General features: G+C 54.1%; 1 protein-coding gene across 3 annotated transcripts in view; it reads left to right on the forward strand.

Annotated features, from left to right (window-relative positions):
* Positions 1 to 22,092, forward strand: part of PHF21B (PHD finger protein 21B) — a 127,249-nt gene that overhangs the window by 46,153 nt on the left and 59,004 nt on the right. The window contains exon 1 of one of the 3 annotated variants that reach the window (XM_030815389.1): positions 15,094 to 15,138. The exons of the other annotated variants lie outside the window; for them this stretch is intronic. The gene's annotated coding sequence lies outside the window, so the exon portion shown is untranslated. Of the gene's footprint in view, positions 1 to 15,093; positions 15,139 to 22,092 lie in introns of those variants that run through there. 3 annotated transcript variants of the gene reach the window in all.

Genomic DNA, 22,092 nt, shown 5'->3' on the forward strand with positions numbered 1-22,092 from the left:
CAATTCCGATGTGAATCTCATCCAGAAACATCCTCAAGACACACCAAAGTAACACTTGCCCAGACGTCTGTGCACCCTGTGGTCCAGTCCATTTGACACAGTCACCATCACACAGCTCTTGGGGAAGACAGACACGGGAAGAACCAGCAGCCCAGGTCGCCCACGGCCCCTTAATACGGGTGCAGACAACAGTGACTTCCAGCCAGTGGAGGGTTGGGCGACGATTTGGGAAGCAAGTGACTGTAGTCGTTGAGGGACAGGAGTGGGGGGCTTTGCCTGGTGCTGCCAGACTGCAGTGTCGACCCAGAATTTTCTCATTTTTCAGGCAGTGAAGGAAAAAAGAGATAGTTGTCTTGATGTCATCTCTTAAAGCCGCCATCAGACACTGAACTCAGGTAGCTGTGGAGGGAAGGGGGTGTATCTGCAGGGCCAAGACAGCTGGAGATCAGCAGGAAATGGAAAAATAGATCCAGCAATGGGTCCTGTGGCTTGTGGAGGCCTCGGCATCCAGGGCTTTCCTGGGATGGTTGTCTTTTCAGGCGGATGTTTACTTAGCATCTACTGGGTGCCAGCCCTCGTGTGAGGCATTGGGTGTGCAGTGAGGAGTGCTCAGGTTTCAGCCATTAGAGAGGGTTGCAGGACTAGAGACAGGTCTGGTGCTGAGGTCACACAGCGGAGGGCCTGCTCTCTGGGGCGCAGACTGGCCCTGCTCAGAGCGCTTCCTGGAGGCGCTGCCCCGACTTCTCACGAGCTGGCCGGGCTTACTTTTGCTGCCTCACATTTGGCTCAGCCCCTGCCCTTGCTGTTGCTCCGGTTGGGCCCTGTGCTTGCATCTCCTGAACTCCTGGGCTTCTTTCATAACTCTGGTCTCAACTGAAGCCATTTCATCTCCTGGGATATCTTCCCTCCTGTTCCCCTGCTGGTCATCTCTTTACTGTTTTCAAGGATCAGCTCCTCCATGAAGAGTTTTCCCGTGGGTAGCACTGGCTCCCTCTCATTGATGCTTCTGCTGTGCCCAGCTCAGACATTCTCTGCAGCACCGGGACCACCTGGGTGCATCTTGAATGACCTGCCCGTCTTCTCCATCACTGGCTTCCTCTCCATGGTAGGAGCAGAGACGGACTGGTCCCCAGGTCAGAGCCAGGGGCAGCCAGGTGTGAATGAAACCTAATGAGCACATGAACACTTTTCCTGGGGCCTTGGGAGAGCACTTGGCTGGAACTGGTGTCTACTGTTCACTTGGACCAGTTAGAAAGGAGGGGGAAGGACCCAGGCAGGGGACAGACAGCAGGAGCAAAAGCCCACACAAGAGCAAGGCATAAAGAGGCCCAGAAACGTGAGAAGTCCTGCAGTTAAGGCGTGAAGCACAAAGTGGAGAGTATGAGAAGATGGGTCAGGGCAAAATGTCGTCATTCTCTAGAAGACATTTGTTATTCAGCATCACCAACACACCAGGCCCTCCAGAAGGCATGAGAGCCTTGTCCTGAGATGGGAGCAGATCGTCAGCAGTCTCAGAACATGCCAGGGGAGCTTCCAACAAGGACGAGACCAAAACAGACAGAAACCGGATCTGAGAAGGAGAGGAGGCCATGCAGGCAGCAGAAGAACGCTTCCAAAACTGTCTCATGCTCCGAGAAATCGGGCAGTAGACCATCTGAATCAGAACAGGCACTCCAGCGGGGACGAGCCATGGAACCAGCAGGAGACTTTGGAAATAAAATGTAGGTTGCGCAGTTAAATAATCAAAGGATGGGCCAGGTGCGGTGGCTCACACCTGTAATCCCAGCACTTTGGGAGGCCAAGGTGGGCAGATCACCTGACGTCAGGAGTTCAAGACCAGCCTGGCCAACATGGTGAAACCATGTGTCTACGAAATACAAAAACCCTGTCTCTACAAAATACAAAAATAAAAATAAAAAATTAGCCAGGCGTGGTGGTGGGCGCCTGTAATCCCAGCTACTCAGGAGGCTGAGGCAGGAGAATCGCTTGAACCTGGGAGGTGGAGGTTGTTGTGAGCCAAGATCACGCCACTGCATTCCAGCGTGGGTGACAGAGTAATACTCTGGCTCAAAAAAGAAAAAAAAAAATCAAAGGCAGGCTGGAAGATGAAGCTGAGGAGATCTCTCAAAAAGTAGAATAGGACGCTAATGGAATGGGACTAGGTGAGAGAAGTTGAGAAAATTGGAAAATCTCTAACTAAGGAGTTTCAGATAAAACGGGCATTGGCAGAGAGAACTGTATGGATGGAATGTGTGCATTCCTAATCGAGGGACACAGGCCTCCGGGTTGAGAAAGCTCTTGGAGTTCTCAGCACAACTAACAAGAAAAGGTCCACACTGCAGTGCACACCGTGAAATTCCAGAGCATGGAGTTTGAGCAGACCCCGACTAGACCCTCACTGGTAGAGAAAGAGTCAGGGAGGCAGCAGGCCCGGATGCCAGAAGGCAGCAGAGCTGTGCACTCAAAATGCCCAGGGATGGGGGCTGGTGCGGTGGCTCACGCCTGTAATCCCAGCACTTTGGGAGGCGGAGGTGGGCAGATCACCTGAGGTCAGGAGTTCGAGACCAGCCTGACGAAATGGAGAAACCCCGTCTCTACTAAAAATACAAAAAAATTAGCCAGGCATGGCAGCACATGTCTGTAATCCCAGCTACTTGGGAGGCTGAGGCAGGAGAATCGCTTGAACCTGGGAGGTGGAGGTTGTGGTGAGCCAAGATCGCGCCATTGCACTCCAGCCTGGGCAACAAGAGCAAAACTCCGTCTCAAAAAAAAAAAAGAAAGAAAAAAATGTCCAGTGGTGATCAGGTCCAGCTAGAGTTCTGCTTTTAGACACGCAAGGCCTGAACGGGTTTAGAATGCTTGTTTCATGCGTCGCCTTTCTCAGAAAGCTACTGGGCGAGGCATTCTACTGAAATAAAGGAATTAAGCCCAGAAAAACAGCGTATCTAAATTCAGGAGAGGGGGCCCCAGCAGCCTGGAGAGAAACTTATTTAGGTTAGCAACAGGGAACTGGTGCCTGGTGTGTTTGCACAGGAAAGGGTTTTATAATTCTATCAGGCAACTTAGGAAAAATTAGCAGGAGGAACACAGAAACGCCAAACAAATGGGAACTCAAGGCAGAAGAAAAAAAGCAGTGGTAGAATAAAGAGAGGGCTGACTGTTGATTCCGTGCATACGTTATTTAAATACGAATAAAATGGATTTGAGAACTCCCTCTGGAGGCAGCATGAGGACGGGCAGTGGCAAGCCCCAGAGGAAGGCTGTGAGGGGCCTGCACACGAGCCCTGTGCGGCAGCCCGGGTCTCTCTCACTCCTTCTACAGTCAGTTCGGGAACTTGCTTTTGTACCTTCAGAGGGTTTTTCATGCAAAGGATCGGGGAAAAAACCCAAACAACTTTTTCCAGAAGAGCTAATTGTTGTAAAGTGCACCGTCCGGTGCCTGACCCTCTGAGGCTGGGTGAGCACCGTGCAACTGTGTTCTCAGCCTGGCTTTCAGAGACTGCGGTCCCCTGCAGAGGCTCTGGGTCCACAGCAGCGGCCAAGGAGTGGACACGCGGGGCCAGGGAGGCCACAGGTACAGAAGAATGCGCAGGATGAGGCAGCTGTGAGCTCAGAGGGAGGAGGGAGGGGGCCGTGCTGAGGTGGAGGTGGCCGTTGGACTGCTGTGTGGGCAGTGGCCTCTGGGTACAGCTCCCACCACCAGTTAGGCTGGGACGAGGATGGAAGCCAGGACTGAGGCGTGATGGCTGCCTCCTCTTTCCCTGTGGCTGGTGAGTGGATGTGGCCGTTGTCTCTCTTCACTCGGTTGGCTCCTGAATGCTGTGGGCCCAGCCATGAGCATCTGGGGTACAGCTTTGATGAGAAGGGAGGGAGGTCGGAGGAGGAGGGAGAGCCCACCGCTTGGAGGGGCCTCTGTCCCTTAGCCCAAGTTTTCTGTTTCCAAAGTGGATTCGAGAAATAGAAAGCACTGCCTTGGGTGGGCCCAGCAAGAGGTCCCCCAGGCCTTTCCGGTGGTCAGGCCTCATGGTCCTGCTGGCCTTGGGCTTCAGACCTCCTGGGGCCGCTTGTGGAGGGTCCCTAGGTCTCCCTGGGCAGCGGCCGCCTCGTGAAGGAAGCTCGGCAGCTCTGCAGCCCCATAATGTGTGATAAATCCCAGTATTTCTGCCATTAAACGATATTGTCACGAGGGCTAAATTGCCACCTGCAATGAGTAAATTAAATATTGACGATTTCATTGACTGTTAGATTTAATTTGGAGCCATCTTGCTGGGGCCCTAATGGGGCTGCAGATGACTTACTTAAGTGTTGAGTAATGAGGAAAAGATACACTCGTCAGGGTAAGAAAGTACTGACTCTCAGGCCCCTGGGTCGGGCCTCTACCTCATAGGTTGGGTGCCCTAGCATTGGGGCTGCTCTCCAAACAGCCTTCCTCTTCCTGCTCAGCTTCTCCCCCAGGCAAAATCTCCCTCCCCAGGGAGCATCCTCCCTTGGTTCCCCTGTATCTCTGACCCATCGAGGCTAGCCTGGTGGGACGTTGCTTGTGCAGAGCACACAGAGCATCCCCCCTGTGCTCCCACCGCTGTGTCGTCAAGCTGGAGGGCTCAGCCCCCTTCCTCGCGGGCTGATGGCTGGACGTTGTGGTGTGGGAGGGGACAGTTGTGTTGTTTATCACTGTGTCCAGGAGAAAACATGGTGCCTCCCTGTCGTGGGCCAGGGCTCATATAGAGCTACCAGGGAAGTGCGTGCCCTCAGCCTCCCCACTCTCCTCATCTGTAGTATGAAGGAAGTGTCTTTGAGCGCTGACCACGGCCCACCTCAATTCTAAGCACCCACATCAGTCAGGGCTCACCAGAGAGCAGAACCAGTGGGATACAGATGGGGATGCATACGGGGGTTGATCATGGGAACCAGCCCCTGCAATGGTGGAGGCCGAGAAGTCCCGTGATCCACCACCTGGAAACTGGAGACTCGGGAATGCCGGTGCTGTCATTCATTCCAAATCTGAGGCCTGAGGGCCTGGTGGGTAAGTCCCAGAGTCTGAAGGCCTGGGGACCAGGAGCTCTGAGGCCTGAGAGTAGGAGAAGGAGGATGTCCCTGCCCAGGAAGAGAGAAGCTACCCTTCCCCGCCTTTTTATTCTATCTGGACCCTCAGTGGATTGGAGGATGCCCACCCAAATTGGTGGCGTGGATTCTCTTTCTTGGGTCTACCTACCCATATGCTGATCTCTTCCAGGAACGCCCTCACAGACACACCCAGAAAGCATATTTACCAGCTGTGTGGCACCCCTTAGCCGGGTCAGGATGCCGTGTGAAATTAACCACCACAGGACCGTGAACGCATCTTCTAACTTTGAGGTCACAACACCCCTGTGAGCACAGGTGGTGTTTACCCAGATGAGGAGGCTGAAGCCCAGAGAGGCTCAGGGGGCTTCCCAAGGTCACACAGCTGTGGAGTGGTGCTGTGTGCTCCTCCCGGGCGCTGTGCCGGCTCTCGTCTGCAAGTGGGGCTGGTCGAGTTGCTGCGGAGCCTCCTCTGAGGCCGGGGCTGTGGGAGACACAGCATGACCGCTGATTTCTTCTTAACCGGCCATTCCCACCCTCTGCCCACTCAGGCTGGATGCAGCTGCACCGCTGGACAGTGATCCCTAGTGTGGTCGCTCTGGGCTTTGCTTGATCATGGCTTCTGGGCTGGAAGCTCCACCCTGCCTGCCACCCTGAGGTGCCGTTGTCCCCGCCTGCTCCCAACATCACCCGTCCTGCCTTCTCTCTCCCATTCCTTCTCCCTGGAGGACTGTCCTTTGTGCCACCTGGCAAGATTTGCCTCTTCCTTCAAAGCCCGACTCCGGAGTCCTGCCCAGAGCCTGTCTTCTGGCGGGGCCGGACCGCTTCTCCGTTAAATGCCTGGGAGCGTGGGGTGGGAAGGATTCAGGTGCATCAAGCCTGGTCTCTACAAACGCAGTACGCTCGGTGCCTGGAGATGGATGTTGGTGCCTTTGGTTAAAGGATAGTTTTGTGATGTGAATAATTACTGCTTGGTGAATCTGTAGACCTGAATTGCTCAAGAGAAGCCAGATGGTTTTATTTAGAGAAGCAGGTAAAATGGGATGGGAGATGGTAAAATGCAGACAGGGCTTCATGCAGAAACGCTTTGTGTGTTGCGCACGCTGGCTCGGCTAGTGCCGGGTGGCTCCACGCCACAGAAACCCGCTAGGGTGGAGCAGCTGGACCGTCAGAGCCGGCTGTTTCTTCATTCACTGTAGCTATTTATGGAATGACTTCCTCAGATGTGGCATCGGGCACCAGGTAGGGAGAGAGGAATCTGGCAAGATCCAGATCCAAGATTCCTGAGCGTGAGAGGGCCTGGAGGAAGGGTAGCCTGCGTGTCCTGCGCTGGGTCCCCAGAGAGGGAGGGAGTGATGTGTCCCAGTGACCACAGATTCTTTCAGAAGGCTGGAAAGTACCAGATAAGCACTGGGTGCTTGCGAAAGTATTTTCCAAGGGGATTTTTTTTTTTTTTTTTTAACAACAAGAAAGAAACGAAACGTACAGTGCATTAATAAGAAAAGGACCTTGGCAGTGCTATTTCCTGTAGCTGCATCAGCCGGTAGCTTTCCTTCCCCGTAAACCTTGGATCCTCTCAGGGCCCGAGGAATCACGGCGGGCCACACCCCACTGGGGGTCTGCTCTGAGCCAGGAGAGGCTCCTTAGGAAGAGCCCGGTGGGGTGGTGGTTCAGGCCAAGGGCACGCTGAGCTGCCTTTCAGGGCCGAGCCTGGCTTCACCTCTCCTGGCGGGGTGGGCTTGGGCAAGTTGCTTCACTGTTCTATGCCTCAGTTGGCACAGCTGTTGGATGGGCATGATGATACCTTTCCATAGAGTTGTTTTGAGGATTAATTAATGGTTAAAATAGTGTTTAGTGCCTAAAAATCCATAAGATGTTAGGTATTATTTTATAAGCCATGCTTGCTTGTAATACTAATGGGTGCATTTGGGTCTGACGAAGTCCAATGCATTCTTCAAAATTCTGCTCACCCACACCTGGAAGCTGCAGGTCTCAGGAAGGAGGGCTGGGGCCTCCCCTGGGGAGTCTCCGTTTCAGCAGGAATCTCCCTCTCCACTCCCCCACTGAGACACTCTAGCAGAGAAAACATTTAGAGGAGTTCACAGTGTTGAAAGATCTGGGGCTGGAATGGTGTTGTAAGCAGAGAGGCTAATTAATACATTAGAGCAGGAAAAATAAAACAAAAGGGAACGTGGAAAATTAGCGGTGATCACACCACAAAAGCCCAGTGGAACCTGTGGCTGTTGGTTTGCATAAGACTTGCAGGGAGGGTAGGGAGGGGCACTCACGGGAGCTTCAAAGACAGGAATTGCTGTGAGTTCTAATTTCCAGTGTGATGCATCAAATGGGTTGAGTTTCTGCTTAAAACAAACTGGGAAGTTGTACCCCAACTAGCTAGTGCGTCCTGCCCAGGGATGGGGAATCAGACCTGTGAGAGCCATTTCTGCCCCAGCTGTGGGCCTCAGTGTCCGAGAGAAGAGTCCTGTGGGGAACTTCTTCTTCTGGCTCAGTGTTCATGGGCACCCTGGGCCTCAGAGAGAGGAAGGGGCTGCTCAGGGCTGAAGCCATCCTAGCAGTTGGGCTCCTGCTGCCTGGCCCACCGCAGCCCACTTCCTGCTCCCCGGGCTGCTATAGAAGAGACCCAAGGGTCTGTGGAATGGAGAGGAGCTAGGTCAGCAGGGCACAGGGCAGCCCAGCACACAGGGCTCAGCATTCCTGAGGGCAACTGAGGGCTGGGAGCGTGCTCGACGCAGGGGCTGAGCCCTGCCTTTTGCCCTGAGAGCTCTGTGTCACTGAGAATCTGCGCCTAGCACCCCATTCCCGTCACTGCGGGCTGCCAGGCTCTCTGAACCTCTGGGGTTATTTAGAGGAGGCTTATAATTATAGGCTCTTTAAAAATCATAGAATCTTGGAATCAGACTCTTATACGCTTCTCTTTTTCAACTGTAAACATGTTCATCATAGGAAATGTGGAAAGTATCGTAAAGGATAAAGAAATGGAAAAACAGACATTTATAATATTCTCCATGAGAGGCAGTCACCATTAGTGATTAGATGTAATTCTCATCAGTCAGAAGCTCAAAAACTCTGGGCATCGTTCAGTCCACTTGGAACTTGACTTTTTCTTCGGTTCTGCCTCCCCGTGCTCCCTCCACCCCCAGGATAGACAAGAACCTTTTCCCATGTCAAAACAGTTTTCAGTGACCATATGCCATTCTGTTGTGGAAACATGCCACAGTGAACTGAACAGTTTCTCTAACGTTGCATACATGTTGGTTCTATTTTCTTTTCTTTTTTTCTTTTTTTGAGACAAAGGTTCGCTCTTGTTGCCCAGGCCAGAGTGCACTGATACGATCTCAGCTCACTGCAACCTCCAACTCTCGAGTTTAAGCGATTCTCCTGCCTCAGCCTCCCAAGTAGCTGGGATTACAGGCACATGCCACCATGACTGGCTAATTTTTATTTTTTTAATAGAGATGAGGTTTCACCGTGTTGGTCAGGCTAGTCTCGAACTCCTGACTTCAGGTGATACACCTGCCTCGGCCTCCATAGGTGCTGGGATTACAGGTGTGAGCCACCGCACCCAGCCAGTTCTGTTTTCTTAATTGTATACATAACACGCAGTGAGCACCATCACAGAGAAATTTAATCACAGATCTGAGAATCATGGAATCATTTCATCATAACCACTGTTACTTGGAATCTTTATTTCACTCTTGTTCACCACCTCTTTCTAAAAGAAATTTGAATTAATAAAGGACAAAAGGCAAGGAAAAGTGAGATGGGGAATGCACAAAGCTAACAGTCCACTAAAGCTAAACCTGCACCTATCCCATGACCTAGGAGTTCCACTCCTGGGTGCAGACCCAACAAAAATGAGTGCCTGACTCACCAAAAAAAAGGTGTTCAGCATTAGCCATTCTTTATGATAATCCAAACTGGAAACAACCCAAATGCCAGTCAGCAGTACACTGGAGATGTAGATTGTGGTCCATTCACAGAGTAGAATACTATGCAGCAATGAAAAAGGACATCTGGATACAACAACTTTCATGCATCTCACAGGTGTTAATGTTGGGCAAATGCATCAAGACCCAAAGAGTGCAAACTGTGTGATCCCTTTTATGTAAAGCAGGGATTCCCATCCCCCGGGGCCACGGACTGGCACTGGTCTGTGGCCTGTTAGGAACTGGGGCTCACAGCAGGAGGCGAGGAGTGGGTGAGTGAGCAAAGCTTCATTTGTATTTACAGCCGCTCCTCGTTGCTTGCATTACCCCGAGTTCCGCCTCCTGTCAGATTAGCAACAGCATTAGATTTTCATAGGAACATGAACCCTATTATGAACTCCGCATGCAAGGGATCTAGGCTGCGCACTCCTTATGAGAATCTAATGCCTGATGATCTGCAGTGGAGCTGAGGTGGTGATGCTGGCACTGGAGCGCAGCTGCAAATACAGATGAGCATTAGCAGAGAGGTTTGACTGCACAGAGACCATAGTAAGTCAGTTGTTTGCATACTCATATCAAAACCATATCTGTGAGTGGCGGGTGATTAAGCTGCATCTGGTGGCAGGCTTTATAGTGGCAAGTGAGTTGATGTACTTCAGTTGTACCGCTGTGTCTGGCGGCAGGCTTTAAGTCAGAACCCGACGCTTATTTTAGTCTGTGTATGACCTGCCTGTGATGTTATTTACCACTTCCGTCCATGCCTCTTTCCCACCCTCAGCATGTGTCTCAGTCACAGTTTGGGTAAGTCCACCAGCTAACCCTAGCCAAAATGAGTAAGAAAAAAATCAAGTGTCTCTGGAGAGCTTCTTTGAAAAGGGGGAAAGGCCCAATGGTGAAACAGCAGAAGACTCAAAGAAAGCTGCATTTAAAAGGAAACACCAAGAGCCCTGCTTCAATTGCAGGTTCATTGCACCAAGTGATTCACATTCCCCAAGCCCATTTTGCATAATATGTGACCACTGGCTATCCAGTGAAGCCATAAAACCTTCAAAATGGCTTCGCCACGTGGAGACCAAGCACCTTGCATTAAAAGACAAACCTTTAGAGTTTTTCAAAAGAAAAAAAAAACACAAACACGAAGAACAGAAGCAATGATTGAAGGCCACCACTTAATCAACTGTGTCTGCACTGAGAGCATCACTCTTAGTGTCTAACAGCATTGCTAAAGCTAAGAATCCCTTTACTGTTGGTGGAGAGTTGATCCTGCCTGCTGCTGCTAAGGACATTTGTCATGAACCTTTGAGAGAGACTGCAGTTGAAAAGGTGGCACGTTCTCTTTTGGCTAGCACCATAACTAGATGAATTGATGAAACAGCAGAGGGTATCGAGGCACAATTGTTAGAGGGGATTAATGAGTCACTGTGGTACTCAACCCAGGGTTGATGAGTCTACCGATGTTGAAAACGAGGCAATTGGCTGGGCGCGGTGGCTCACGCCTGTGATCCCAGCACTTTAGGAGGCCGAGGCGGGCAGATCACGAGGTCAGGAGATCGAGACCATCCTGGCTGACACGGTGAAACCCCGTCTCTACTAAAAAATGCAAAAAATTAGCCGGGTGTGGTGGCAGGCGCCTGTAGTCCCAGCTACTCGGAGGCTGAGGCAGGAGAATGGTCGGGGGGCGGAGCCTGCAGTGAGCCAAGATCACGCCACTGCACTCCAGCCTGGGGGGCAGAGCAAGACTCCGTCTCAAAAAAAAAAAAAAAAAGAAAACAAGGCAACAATGCTTGTTTTTGTGCAATATATTTTCAGGAGGATGTGCATGAGGATGTGTTATGTGTGCTTTTGTTGCCAACCCACACCACAGCTGGTATTCAAGTCTTTGATTACATATCAGGAAAGCTGAATTGATCACTTTATGTTGGTATGTGCATGGACGGAGAGACTGCCATGGCTGGACGGCTTTCTGGTTTCATTACTCAGGTCAAAGAGGTCACTTCTGAATGTGAGTCCACACACTGTGTCATCCATGGAGAAATGCCGGCCAGCCAAAAAATGTCACCTGAACTTAACAGCGTTTTGCCAGATGTGATTACAATGACCAATCACATTAAAGTGCATGGTTTAACTCACATCTGTTCTTGCAGCTGTGCCAAAAAAATCACCTGAATTTAAGAACATTTTGCAGGATGTGATTCAAATGATCAGCCACAGTAGAGTGCATGCCTTTAACTCACGAGGTCTGTTCTCGCAGCTCTGTGAGGAGATGGATGCAGTGCACACACGTCTTCTCTGATACACAGAAGTGACATGCTTTCTAAAGGTAGATCACTGGCCAGAGTTTCTGAGTTATGAGAGCTGCTCCAGAGATTTCTTTTAGAAAAATAGTCCCCACTGGCAGCATATTTCAGTGACATAGGATGAGTCGCAAAACTTGCTGACTTGTGCGACATATTCAACCTGCTCAACAAACTCATCTGTCACTTCAGGGAAGAATGACAACTGTGTTCAAGCCGGCAGATAAAGTGGCTGCATTCAAAGCCAAATTGGAATTATGGGGGTGACGAGGGAACACTGGGATTTTTAACCTGTTTCAAACACTAGCAGAGATTTTGAAAGAGACGGAGCCAGGGCCTTCTCTCTTCCAGCTGGTGCATGATCACCTACCTCAGCTTTCTTTTTTCTTTTTTTTTTTTTTCGAGACGGAGTTTCGCTGTTGTTGCCCAGGCTGAAGTGCAACGGCATGATCTTGGCTCACCGCAACCTCCGCCTCCCAGGTTCAAGCAGTTCTCCTGCCTCAGCCTCCCAAGTATCTGAGATTACAGGCATGCGCCACTACACCCAGCTAATTTTGTATTTTTAGTAGAGACGGGGTTTCTCCATGTTGGTCAGGCTGGTCCTGAACTCCTGACCTCAGGTGATCTGCTGCCTCAGCCTCCCAAAGTGCTGGGATTACAGGCGTGAGCCACTGCGCCCGGCTCCTACCTCAGCTTTCAAAAGAGCTTGAGCGTTACTTCCCAACCACCAAAGAACCCCAAACTGGGCAGGAATGGATCTGCGACCCATTTGTGGATAAGCCACGCGAATCACCCTTGTCTGTGCTGGAAGAGGATCAACTGCTTGAGACTGCAAATGACAGTGGGCCTAAAAGTGTGTTTGAGACAACTTCAAATCTCGGTATGTTCTGGATGAAAGTCAAGATGGAATATCCTGAGATTGCTACGTGAGCACTGAAAAGCCTGCTTCCACGTCCAGCATTCTGTCTTTGTGAAGCAGGGTTTTCTCTCTTTTTTTTTTTTTTCCAGACAGAGTCTTACTCTGTCACCCATGCTGGAGTGCAGTGGCGCAGTCTCGGCTCACTGCAACGTCTGCCTCCCTGGTTCGAGCGATTCTCGTGCCTCAGCCTCCCAAGTATCTGGGACTACAGTTTGCACCACCATACCTGGCTAAATTTTTTTTTTTGTATTTTTAGTAGAGATGGGTTTTGCCATGTTGGCCAGGCTAGTCTCAACTCCCGACCTCAGATGATCTGCCCGCCTCAGCCTCCCAGAGTGCTGGGATTACAGGCATGAGCCACTGCGCCCAGCCTGAAGTAGAGTTTTCTGCAGTGACAGCAACCAAAACGAGATGATGGGGTAGACTGGATATAAGCAACACATTTAGGGTGTCACTGTCTCCATCACCCCCAGATGGGACTGTCTAGTTGCAGGAAAACAAGCTCAGATCTCCCGTTTATGCTGTGTTATGGTGAGTTGTGTAATTATTTCATTATCTATTACGATGTAATAATAACAGAAATAAAGTACACAATAAATGTAATGTGCTTGAATCATCCCAAAACCATCTCCCTCCAAGGTCCGTGGAAAAACTGTCTTCCACAGAACTGGTCTCTGGTGCCAAAAAGGTTGGGGACCACTTATGTAAAGTACAAGACAGGCAGCATCACGTCCGAACGGGACAACAGCGGGGAGGAGGGACAACAGCGGGGAGGAGGGACAACAGCGGGAGGAGGCCCTGGCGCCCTGTGCTCTGGGTCCTGAACTCGGCGGTCACTGTCTGGGTGTGGATGCAGGAGGAGTTTCTCCAGCCGTGCCCTTGAGCCCCGCCCATATTGCTGTTTGTAAGTCGTACCTCGATAAGTAAAAAAGAAAAGGAGGCACAGCAAGCAGAGCCAAAGTGATGAACTGAAACAGATCTGAGCTTCCGGGAGCCAGGGCCACACCCTGGCCATCAGCCCTGTGCATGGAGACCCAGACTCCACCTGACCCCTGTCCTCAGGCCCTCAATGGACAGCAGTGGCAAGAGCAGGTACGAAAGCAGAATTCACACTCTGGTCCCCACAGGGTCCACGTGGAAGTTGTGACATGACAGGGAGGCAGAATTTGGTGCCTGTGCTGCCAAGCGGGGCTGCAGTGAGTGCTCTGGGCCCAGCCTGTCCCAGGAGATGCACCCAGAACACCTGGACGGCTCAGAGCCCTTCCCTCAGCCAGGCCATTCATGGGAGCTGCATGGCTGAGAGGCTCTATAGGGCAGGGGACTGGGCCCTGGCGCTGGCCAGGATTTAAGGCCCAGCGGGCACTTCCTAACAGCATCCATGGCTGTCAGTCACCTGCCCGTGCGTCAGTCTGCTTAAAAACAAAGGCGGCAGAGCCCTGCCTTGCGAGATCATTTTAAATGAGATCATGAACGTGAACAGAATGCTTGGTGCCGAGTAGGTGCTCAGAATGGCAACACACAGACTGGAGGCAGCCCTTCCAGAAGCACTGAGAATAGCAGGGCCAAGGGTGGGGGCGGGGATCTTGCCTGGGGACTGGGACAGCTCAGCCTGCAAGGCCAGGCTTCTCATGGGGAAGGGCTCTGCCACCCACGCAGTGTGCGATCTTGGGCCACTTGCTTAACTCCAGTGTGCCTTGGTTTTCTCACATTTAACAGGGGATGAATAACAGGACCTCCTGGTGGCATTGTCATTGGGCTCCAGTGATGCCAAGTGGCTGCAGCCCCCTTAAACGGAGCATCTGCTTGGCCAACCTGTACCCTGTGCCCCGTTTCCAGGTCCTGCAGAGTCACCAGAGGCTCCTGCTACTCTCCCTCCTTCTGTGGCAGGTGGCTGAGCTGGCAGGGGCCTCCACAGTGTCACCGAAGGTTCCCCAGCCACAGGCTTCTGTCTCCCCTGCTGTGTTCATGGCCTTGGGCTGGGGTGGGGAGTGTGACGTGCAGCCCCTGCAACCTGGAATATTTTCAGCCCCTGGAATCCTGAGCATCCCCCTGAGATGGAGCATGAGGCAGGAGAGTCTCCTGCAGGAAGGTGGAATTGATTCTACCCACGCACCATCCATCCATCCTTCCATCCATCCACCCTTCCATCCATCCACCCTTCCATCCATCCACCCTTCCATCCATCCACCCTTCCATCCATCCACCCTTCCATCCATCCACCCTTCCATCCATCCGCCCACTGTCCATCCATCCACCCGTCCATCCACCCTTCCATCCATACACCCTTCCATCCATCCGCCCACCGTCCATCCATCCACCCGTCCATCCACCCTTCCATCCATACACCCATCCATCCGCCCACCGTCCATCCATCCACCCGTCCATCCACCCTTCCATCCATCCGCCCACCGTCCATCCATCCACCCGTCCATCCACCCTTCCATCCATCCGCCCACCGTCCATCCATCCACCCTTCCATCCACCCTTCCATCCATCCGCCCACCGTCCATCCATCCACCCGTCCATCCACCCTTCCATCCATCTGCCCACCGTCCATCCATCCACCCGTCCATCCACCCTTCCATCCATACACCCATCCATCCGCCCACCGTCCATCCATCCACCCGTCCATCCACCCTTCCATCCATACACCCATCCATCTGCCCACCGTCCATCCATCCACCCGTCCATCCACCCTTCCATCCATACACCCTTCCATCCATCCACCCTTCCGTATGTCCACCCACTGTCCATCTACCCTTCCATCCGTCCACCCACCATCCGCCCACCCTTTCATCCATCCATAATAACAGGACTTCCCGCGTTTCCTCTTTCCCATCCCACTCAGTACGTGTACACTGAGTGCCCAGGACGCCAACACTCTTCGAGGCATGACCTACTCCCTATGCTCTGAGAGGTGAGAGCCCAGCAGGAGGGACTGAGATTGTAGGCATGTCGGGAGGGCAAAGAAGGTGCTGGTAGAGGGTAGAATTGGGGTATCTGGCCTAGTTTGGGGGTGTCAGGGGAAGCTCCTCAGAGATAGGGAGCCCCTCTAATCTCTGGCATCCCTCCCCACCCCCAGTCCCAGAAGTACTTGGTGCCTACTCCACTCAGCCTGGGCTCTGCTGCAGTGCGCCTCCTCTGAGAAGCTCTCCCTGATCACTCAGGCTCCAGCAGGCCTCCCGGCCCCCATGCTTCTCTCCCGCTGGGCCTGACTCTCCCTAATGAGCCAGTGGAGGCCAGGGCTGTGTCCACCTGTGTGTAGTTAGCTCTGGGTGCTTGGCACACTGTAGGAACTTGGTAATTATCTGGGGAGTAAGTGGGTGACTTGGGCCAGAGGCAGGGGACAGAGCGACCCAGGCAGAAGGAACAGCACAGGTGGCCCTGAGGTCATCCTCAGGAGGGGATGGTAGCATCTTCCCCATCTCACTGCCTGGGGCCTGAGGCCCAAAGAGTTCTGGTACCATCTGGGAGGCACTCAGCCCCCTTTGGAGCCCCAGACTCAGGGTCAGGCTGACCCCTCGTGCTTATCCACAGCTTCCTGCCAAGGTCAAGGTAAGCAGGACTGCTTTATACCTCCCCCCAATTCTGCCAACAGTATTTGGGAGAAGACTGGTCAGGTGCTGGAAGATGGCGTTCCTGGAGGGACAGGGATCACTCCCTGTCCCCACGATCAGGCCCTTCTGCAGGCACTCATTCCCCTGCAGCCCAGGTGCAGGGGATCTGAGCAGTGTGGGGATTTGGGGCTGGGGCCAGGGAAACAAGCCCCAGCTGTGTGGGCACTGGGCTGGGAAACAGGCCCCGTGCACTGAAGCACAGGTGATTCTGCAGAAAGCACAAAACTGTGTACTCTCGGTTCCCACCCAAGGATGGGAGGGTCTCAGATTTCTAGGGGCGGCTGCTTGGGAAGCACAGACAGGTGCCTCCCATGCTTCATGTCACTCAGCCGGAGTTAAATCGCCCCATTCACAGGGCGCTGGGGGAGCCTGGGTCAGAGCCCTGCTGCTTCTGCCCAGAGCGAGGCTGTCTGTTCCCACTGGGGAAAGCCAGGTGTCCATGGGCCTCCCAACACAGAGGAGATAGATGGTAACACACTCACACCTGAGCCAGGTCTTCAGGAAACCCAGGATTTCTGCAGCTTTTTGTGTACTCGGAGGGTTTTCCTGCCATGGTGACCTGAGAAGCAAACCTCGTTTTCACCAGTGATTTAGAGGCAGGAAATTAATACGGGAAACAGGCAAGGAGTGAGTGAGCCGCCGCAAGCACCTTTGAGGTGCAGGCACAGCCCCCTGTGCAGGAATCTCATGTGCTCCTAAGAGGTAAGTATTGCTCTAATTCACGGAGGAGGAAACGAAGGCTCAGGACTGCAGCAGGAAGACGGGAGTGACAGTCGAGGCCCAGCTCTTGCCTGACTGTGCAGTCAGATGCTTTCCTTCCCCAAGTCCTTCCTTCCAGGCCCCTGACTTCATTAGAGTTCTGAACCCATGCGATGGGCTGGGCAAAAGGTTTCTTCCTCCATTCATTCATTCATTCATTCACCCATTCACTCACTCATCAGGAGCTTGGTCAGCTTGTTTCTTCCTGGCTCTGAGGATGTTCTTCTCGAAGCAGACATTCCCATTCGAAGGCCAGGACCCCACCATCCACATCTAGCAGATAGAGGAAGCAGGATGGGCCAGCGTGGCCCTGTGGTGCATCATTTGCTCGTGGGCAGGCTCAGGAGTGGACTTGGCCTGGCATCTTAGGAAATTCCCTAACTCTGCTGACGCCGGCTGTGGGGTTCCTAATTTGTCCAAATACCGAGGCAATAATACAAATGTGTTATTGATGGCAGGGCCTCCAGGTGGCCCTCATTAAGTCTCGATAGCTCCCAGAATCCAGAGGGTGCCTCAGATGACCAGAGAGAAGGAATGGATGGAAACAGACATCAGAGGTGAGCATGCCATGGTGCCCCTCGCAGCTCCCAGCACAGGCGTCCAGCCCCTGGGCAGTGGCCCCTGGCACCTTGAGGCCCCAGAAATAAGATGGACATGGAAAGGAACCTTATTTCCTCCCCAAATTCCCTTGAAAGGATGTGGTTTCTGAGCAGGCTTCTGCTCAGGGCACCTTTGCCATCAGGGTTCTCATAGCCTGACAACACACGCCATAGATGGAAGCCACTGGATGCTGGGCGCACAGTCCTTCACTGTCAGCAGAACAGCTGCAGCCTTTACAGATGGAGAAACTGAGGCTCGCGGGGGTCAGCATCTTACCGAAGGCGGAGCAGCAGGAGGGTAGAGGAGGGGGCTGGGTTGAAGCCAGGTTTTCTGACCCCAGGCCCAGCGCTGTTCCTTCCCTCAGGGACCAAGTGTGCTGTTGAGTCCAAAGGGCTGAAGACATTTTACTGAGCAGCTACTGTGTGCCAGGCCCAGGGGTTTTCATCTGCATGAGACCCAGTTGCTAGGAGGAGCTCGGAAGCCGGGCCTGGAATGCTGCAGGTGGCTTTCCCCGGTGCCCCGCGAGCATGGTGCCAGGGGTGCTGCTGAGCTGGACGCTCGGGCTGCTGCCACCTCTTGGACCAAAACTGGTAGAGACTAAGACGAGAGCTGAGGGTGAGTGTCACAGGGCCCAGGAGTCGCTGTCGTGTGCCCGGCCACTGAGTGTGGACCCCAAACCCATCCATCGAAATCTAAACCTATGTTTGCTTTACAAAGAAAGGGGGTGGCAGTGGGGCACAGCAGTCAAGGATCCCGGTGTGAGCCAGCTGCCAGGGCTCGAGACAAGGCCACGGGGCCTGGAGGAAGCTTGCAGCTGCCGGTGTCCCCTCCCCACAAGGAGACAGAGATGTAGCTGAGCCTGCTGGAGAGCTGGGTGCCCCCAGCGCCAGTGGGGCCTTTCCCAGAGCCCCACATGCTCATCGTTCCCAAACATTCCCTGGTACATCCCTAGGATCTAGCTCAGATGGGGCTCTGCTCAAAACAAAGTAGGGGCTTGGGTTTTTCTGGCCCCCCGAGCCCCGGGGCCAACTCTATCCTTGGGATTACGGCCCTGCTGGTGTAATCAACCCCCTGTGCTTCTGTGTCCCTGAGCCCCTGGCTGTGCTACTGGGGGACAGGCACAGGGACTGTGTGCTCCTGGGGACAGGCTCAGGGACTGCACGCAGCTCTTTTCTCCAGGCTGGGGGGAGGGGATGCTGGTGCGAAGGCTGCAGGCAGGCAACCCCGGAGCATGTTGGGGAGCAGCATGGAGGGCATCATGGGCAGGAGGGGCTGGCTTGGGGGCAGAGGTGGTGCTGAGCAGGATTCAATCCACATCTTCCATCTACTTCGTGTGCTCTTGGCTTTGGTCAGCCCTTCTGTGGGTGGGGTCCCTCCCCGTTGGGGGTCCACCTGTGGGTCCCTGCCTCAGGCTTGTGTCCTAAGCTCTGAATCCCTCTTTCTTCACTGAGTCACATGCTTCACCCTGGCCCCCAGGAATCAGCCACTCCAGCCCCACCCCATCATACAGATGGGGAAACTGAGGTCCAGCCGGGGCGAGGGTTTGCTGCTGAACCAACTCCTACACCCCCGTCCCGGGTGTCCTCCTAGGACTGCCACTCCCCGGGAAGCCTGGGTGGTCCTGCCCTTCACGCGGCTCCCCGACAGCTCGTGCGCTGGGCCTCAGCTCAGGGGCCAGGCTGTGGGTGAGCTGTGGGCACCCTTCTCCGAACCTGTGCCTTGGCTGTGTCCTCAGGGCCACAGACCTCAGTGCCCTGTGTGGGGCAGCTGCTCCTAGGGCAGCCTGAAGCACACATGGGCTCTGCAGTCAGCTGCCTGGGCTGGACTGGCTTCCTCCACCTCCCAGCACTGGCAGGTCATGCTTCCCTGTGTGTTCAGTGGGAGGGTAATAGTGCCTTTCCACGGAGCTGGGGAGATGAAGTCTGGGACTGGCCTAGGGTGGAGTTGGTCAGGAATTGGTGAGATCCCTGCAGTTATTCTCTTGCCCCCCGGGCTGTGTGTTCCAGGGTCCTCGGGCTGAGGGTGCCCCCAGGGTCCTACTGTGGTTCAGGAATCTGGCAGGGCCCATCGGCTGCCCTCCAGGTGGTGCCTGGCACACACTGTCCCGGTGGCCGGGCTCTGTGTCCCAGGGCCCCACACCAAGTGTGAGATGTTGCAGGTTCTGGATTTTCTGCTCCTGTCCCGCGTCTGGCTGGGAAAAGGGAGAAGGCGGACCCTTTGGTGGTGCTGGGACAAGCGCAGATGCTGAGCCTGGCATCCCAGGCCCTTCTGGCCCCAGACTTGCTGTCCCATGTCAGGCTGTTCTGAGTCCCCAGGGCCGCACTCCCCACACTGGGCTTCGGACCCTGTCGTGGCCTTTTCTTTCAGGGTCCTACTCATTGTCGTCTCCTCTGGGAAGTGGCATTTCTCTCTGTGGTCTCACAGATGGGGTGGGAAATGGGTCTGTGCCCACTGAATGGGCAGTCCCTGGGAGACAGGGCTGCTTCTGACTCAGTGCTGTGTCCCCTGTACCTGGGGTGGGTGATGCGTTAGTGAATGAATCGATGACAGGTGGCCCCCCCAGCCTGTGCCCCTGCCATCCTCACCTTGGCTGGTCACCATGAGCAGGTCTGTTTCCTAACCAGAATGAAGGCCCTGCCGTATCCCCCTACCCAGCACCTAGTGGGTGCTCCCGAGCCTGCATCAAGGCAGAGGCTTAAAGTGATGCTGGCCTCCGTCCACTCCTGCCCCATCCCCCTGCTAACGTGGGAAGTGGGGTTGGTGGCATCTCACAATTTCGCATCGTGCCCACCACAACGTCAGAGGAACAAAGCGATCCAGCTGGGTTGGGATCTGTGATTTTCAGGTCTTTCTGGCCCACCTCTTCCACCGCTGTTACTCTAAGCAGTGGAGATTAAAACCGGAGCTGAAGTGGCCTCAGGGGAGGAGGAGGAGACTGAGCTTCCTCTTGAGGTGTAGGATTGAGAGGCCGAGTCACAGAGGGACAGACTGGCCTGACCCACTCCAGGGCAAACAGCCCTGGAAGGGCACAGCCGCTGAAGTCCCCGTTGAGAGCTGGTGGCGCGGCATGGCGCGGTGCAGCTTGCAGGAGGTAGCACTGCCGGGACCTCTGGAGGTCTCTGGAATCTCCCTCTGGGTGTGCTGGGATCTTGGGTGGTGATGGTCCTCTGGGTGTGCTGACTGGGAATCTCCCTCTGGGTGTGCTGACTGGATCCTCTGGTGGCTGACTGGGAATCTCCCTCTGGGTGTGGCTGACTGGGAATCTCCCTCTGGGTGTTGCTGACTGGTAGCTGGGTGGTCTTGGGCAGGTCACTCAACCTCTGATCCTCCATTTCCTCAGGTGTAAAGGGAATGGTCATTGTGAGCACACGCAGCGTGACATCAGGACTGCGTGGCGCTGCGGGGTGCTGTGGATGTGGGTCATTAACTGTTCACGAATCCCGCTGCTCGTGCAGCAAACATTTGTTGAGCCTTTACAAATTGCAATGAGTTGGAATGTTTAGAAGTTGATTAATGGAAATTAAAATTACATTCCATGAAACGACAGTCCCCCACTCACCTCCACAGCCCCAACCCAAGGTTTGGACGCCTTCACGTGAAGAAGGGGGTGTTGGCACCCTTCCCCTGTGACCATCTCACCCACTTCTCCCCACATGGGCCAAGAGTTTGCCTCTAGTCCCTGAGCCTTGTCCAGCTGACCGGGGCTCTGGAAGGTCCCAGCTGCTGGGGTTAGTCTGCCTCTTCCTTCGGCCCCTTCGCCTTCTAGGTGGGGAAGCAGGTGCTTCACAGAAGTCCTTCCCTCCCAGTTATTTTTATTTGTCCACCGGAGTCTGAGAGCAGCGTTCTCTCATCCTTTCCCTGTCCTTCCCCACCTGCCACTGTTTCCGGGGCCATTTGGGCAGCCTCTCAGGCAGCCTCCTTCAGCCCCTGGGATCATCCCTGATCCCTTTCAGTTGTGCCTCATAACTTGGGACCCCAAAATCTGAAATTAAAATTCTCCTCCATCCTGTTGGCCCCCGCTGCGCGGTGAAGCTTCATTATTCCGGCTTATTAACAGGAGGACTGCGTGGACAAGGGGTGCCTGTGATGGGGCTTGCAGCGGGCGGGTGGGAGATTAGCAATGCTAATGCTGGTAATTAGGGATGTGGCGTGGGCGCTGGGTGCAGGCTTGCTGGCGAATTTAAGGGCCGGATTTCCTGTTAGGAATGTGGGAATAATTAAGGTGGCTGGAGGGTGTGGACAGGCTTGCCCGGAGGCAGGTTCAGGCCCTCTTGCCAAGAGGAGGCATGGAAAAACTGGTGATCTAAACCCGAGGCACCTGCCCTGGCGGAGGTGCGGCATTTTAAGCACTTCTGCATTTCACAGATTGCTTTTTACAGAAGGGGAAACTGAGGCCCAGGGTGGCAGTGGCTTGCCTGAGTCTCCACCCCACTGGCCCCTGGCTGTATTTTGAGGATGGGGACTTTATTATTGTCCCCACCACCTAACTCTGGGCTTTTTGAGTTTTTGATAGATCCATCACTCTTCCTGCTTAAAGCCCAGAGCCCAGCCACGTCTTACTCATCCTCACCTCCCTGGGCCTCCGCAACCTCCTCCTGGTCTCCCTGCCTCCGTGGGCAGCCTCTTCTCCATCTTGCATTACTGGGCAGCTCCTGGACTGCTGGGCTCCCACCTCTACCCGACTCCCTCTTCCTCAGACCCACCCTCCTGCAGGTGGCCTTTGCTGCCTTCGGCCCCACCCCTTCGCCCCTCCCTAGCCCTGCTCCCACCCATCCCCTGTGGCCGTGACTTCTCCTGGTCTCCTTGCTGATGCCGGGACAGGACGGGCTGGGTGTCCCACGGTTACCCCCGCCCCACGTCTGGGAATCCTACTTACCTTCCAAGGCAGCGCCAGC

Source organism: Nomascus leucogenys, chromosome 7b, assembly GCF_006542625.1.
Source record: "Nomascus leucogenys isolate Asia chromosome 7b, Asia_NLE_v1, whole genome shotgun sequence".
NCBI lineage: Eukaryota > Metazoa > Chordata > Mammalia > Primates > Hylobatidae > Nomascus > Nomascus leucogenys.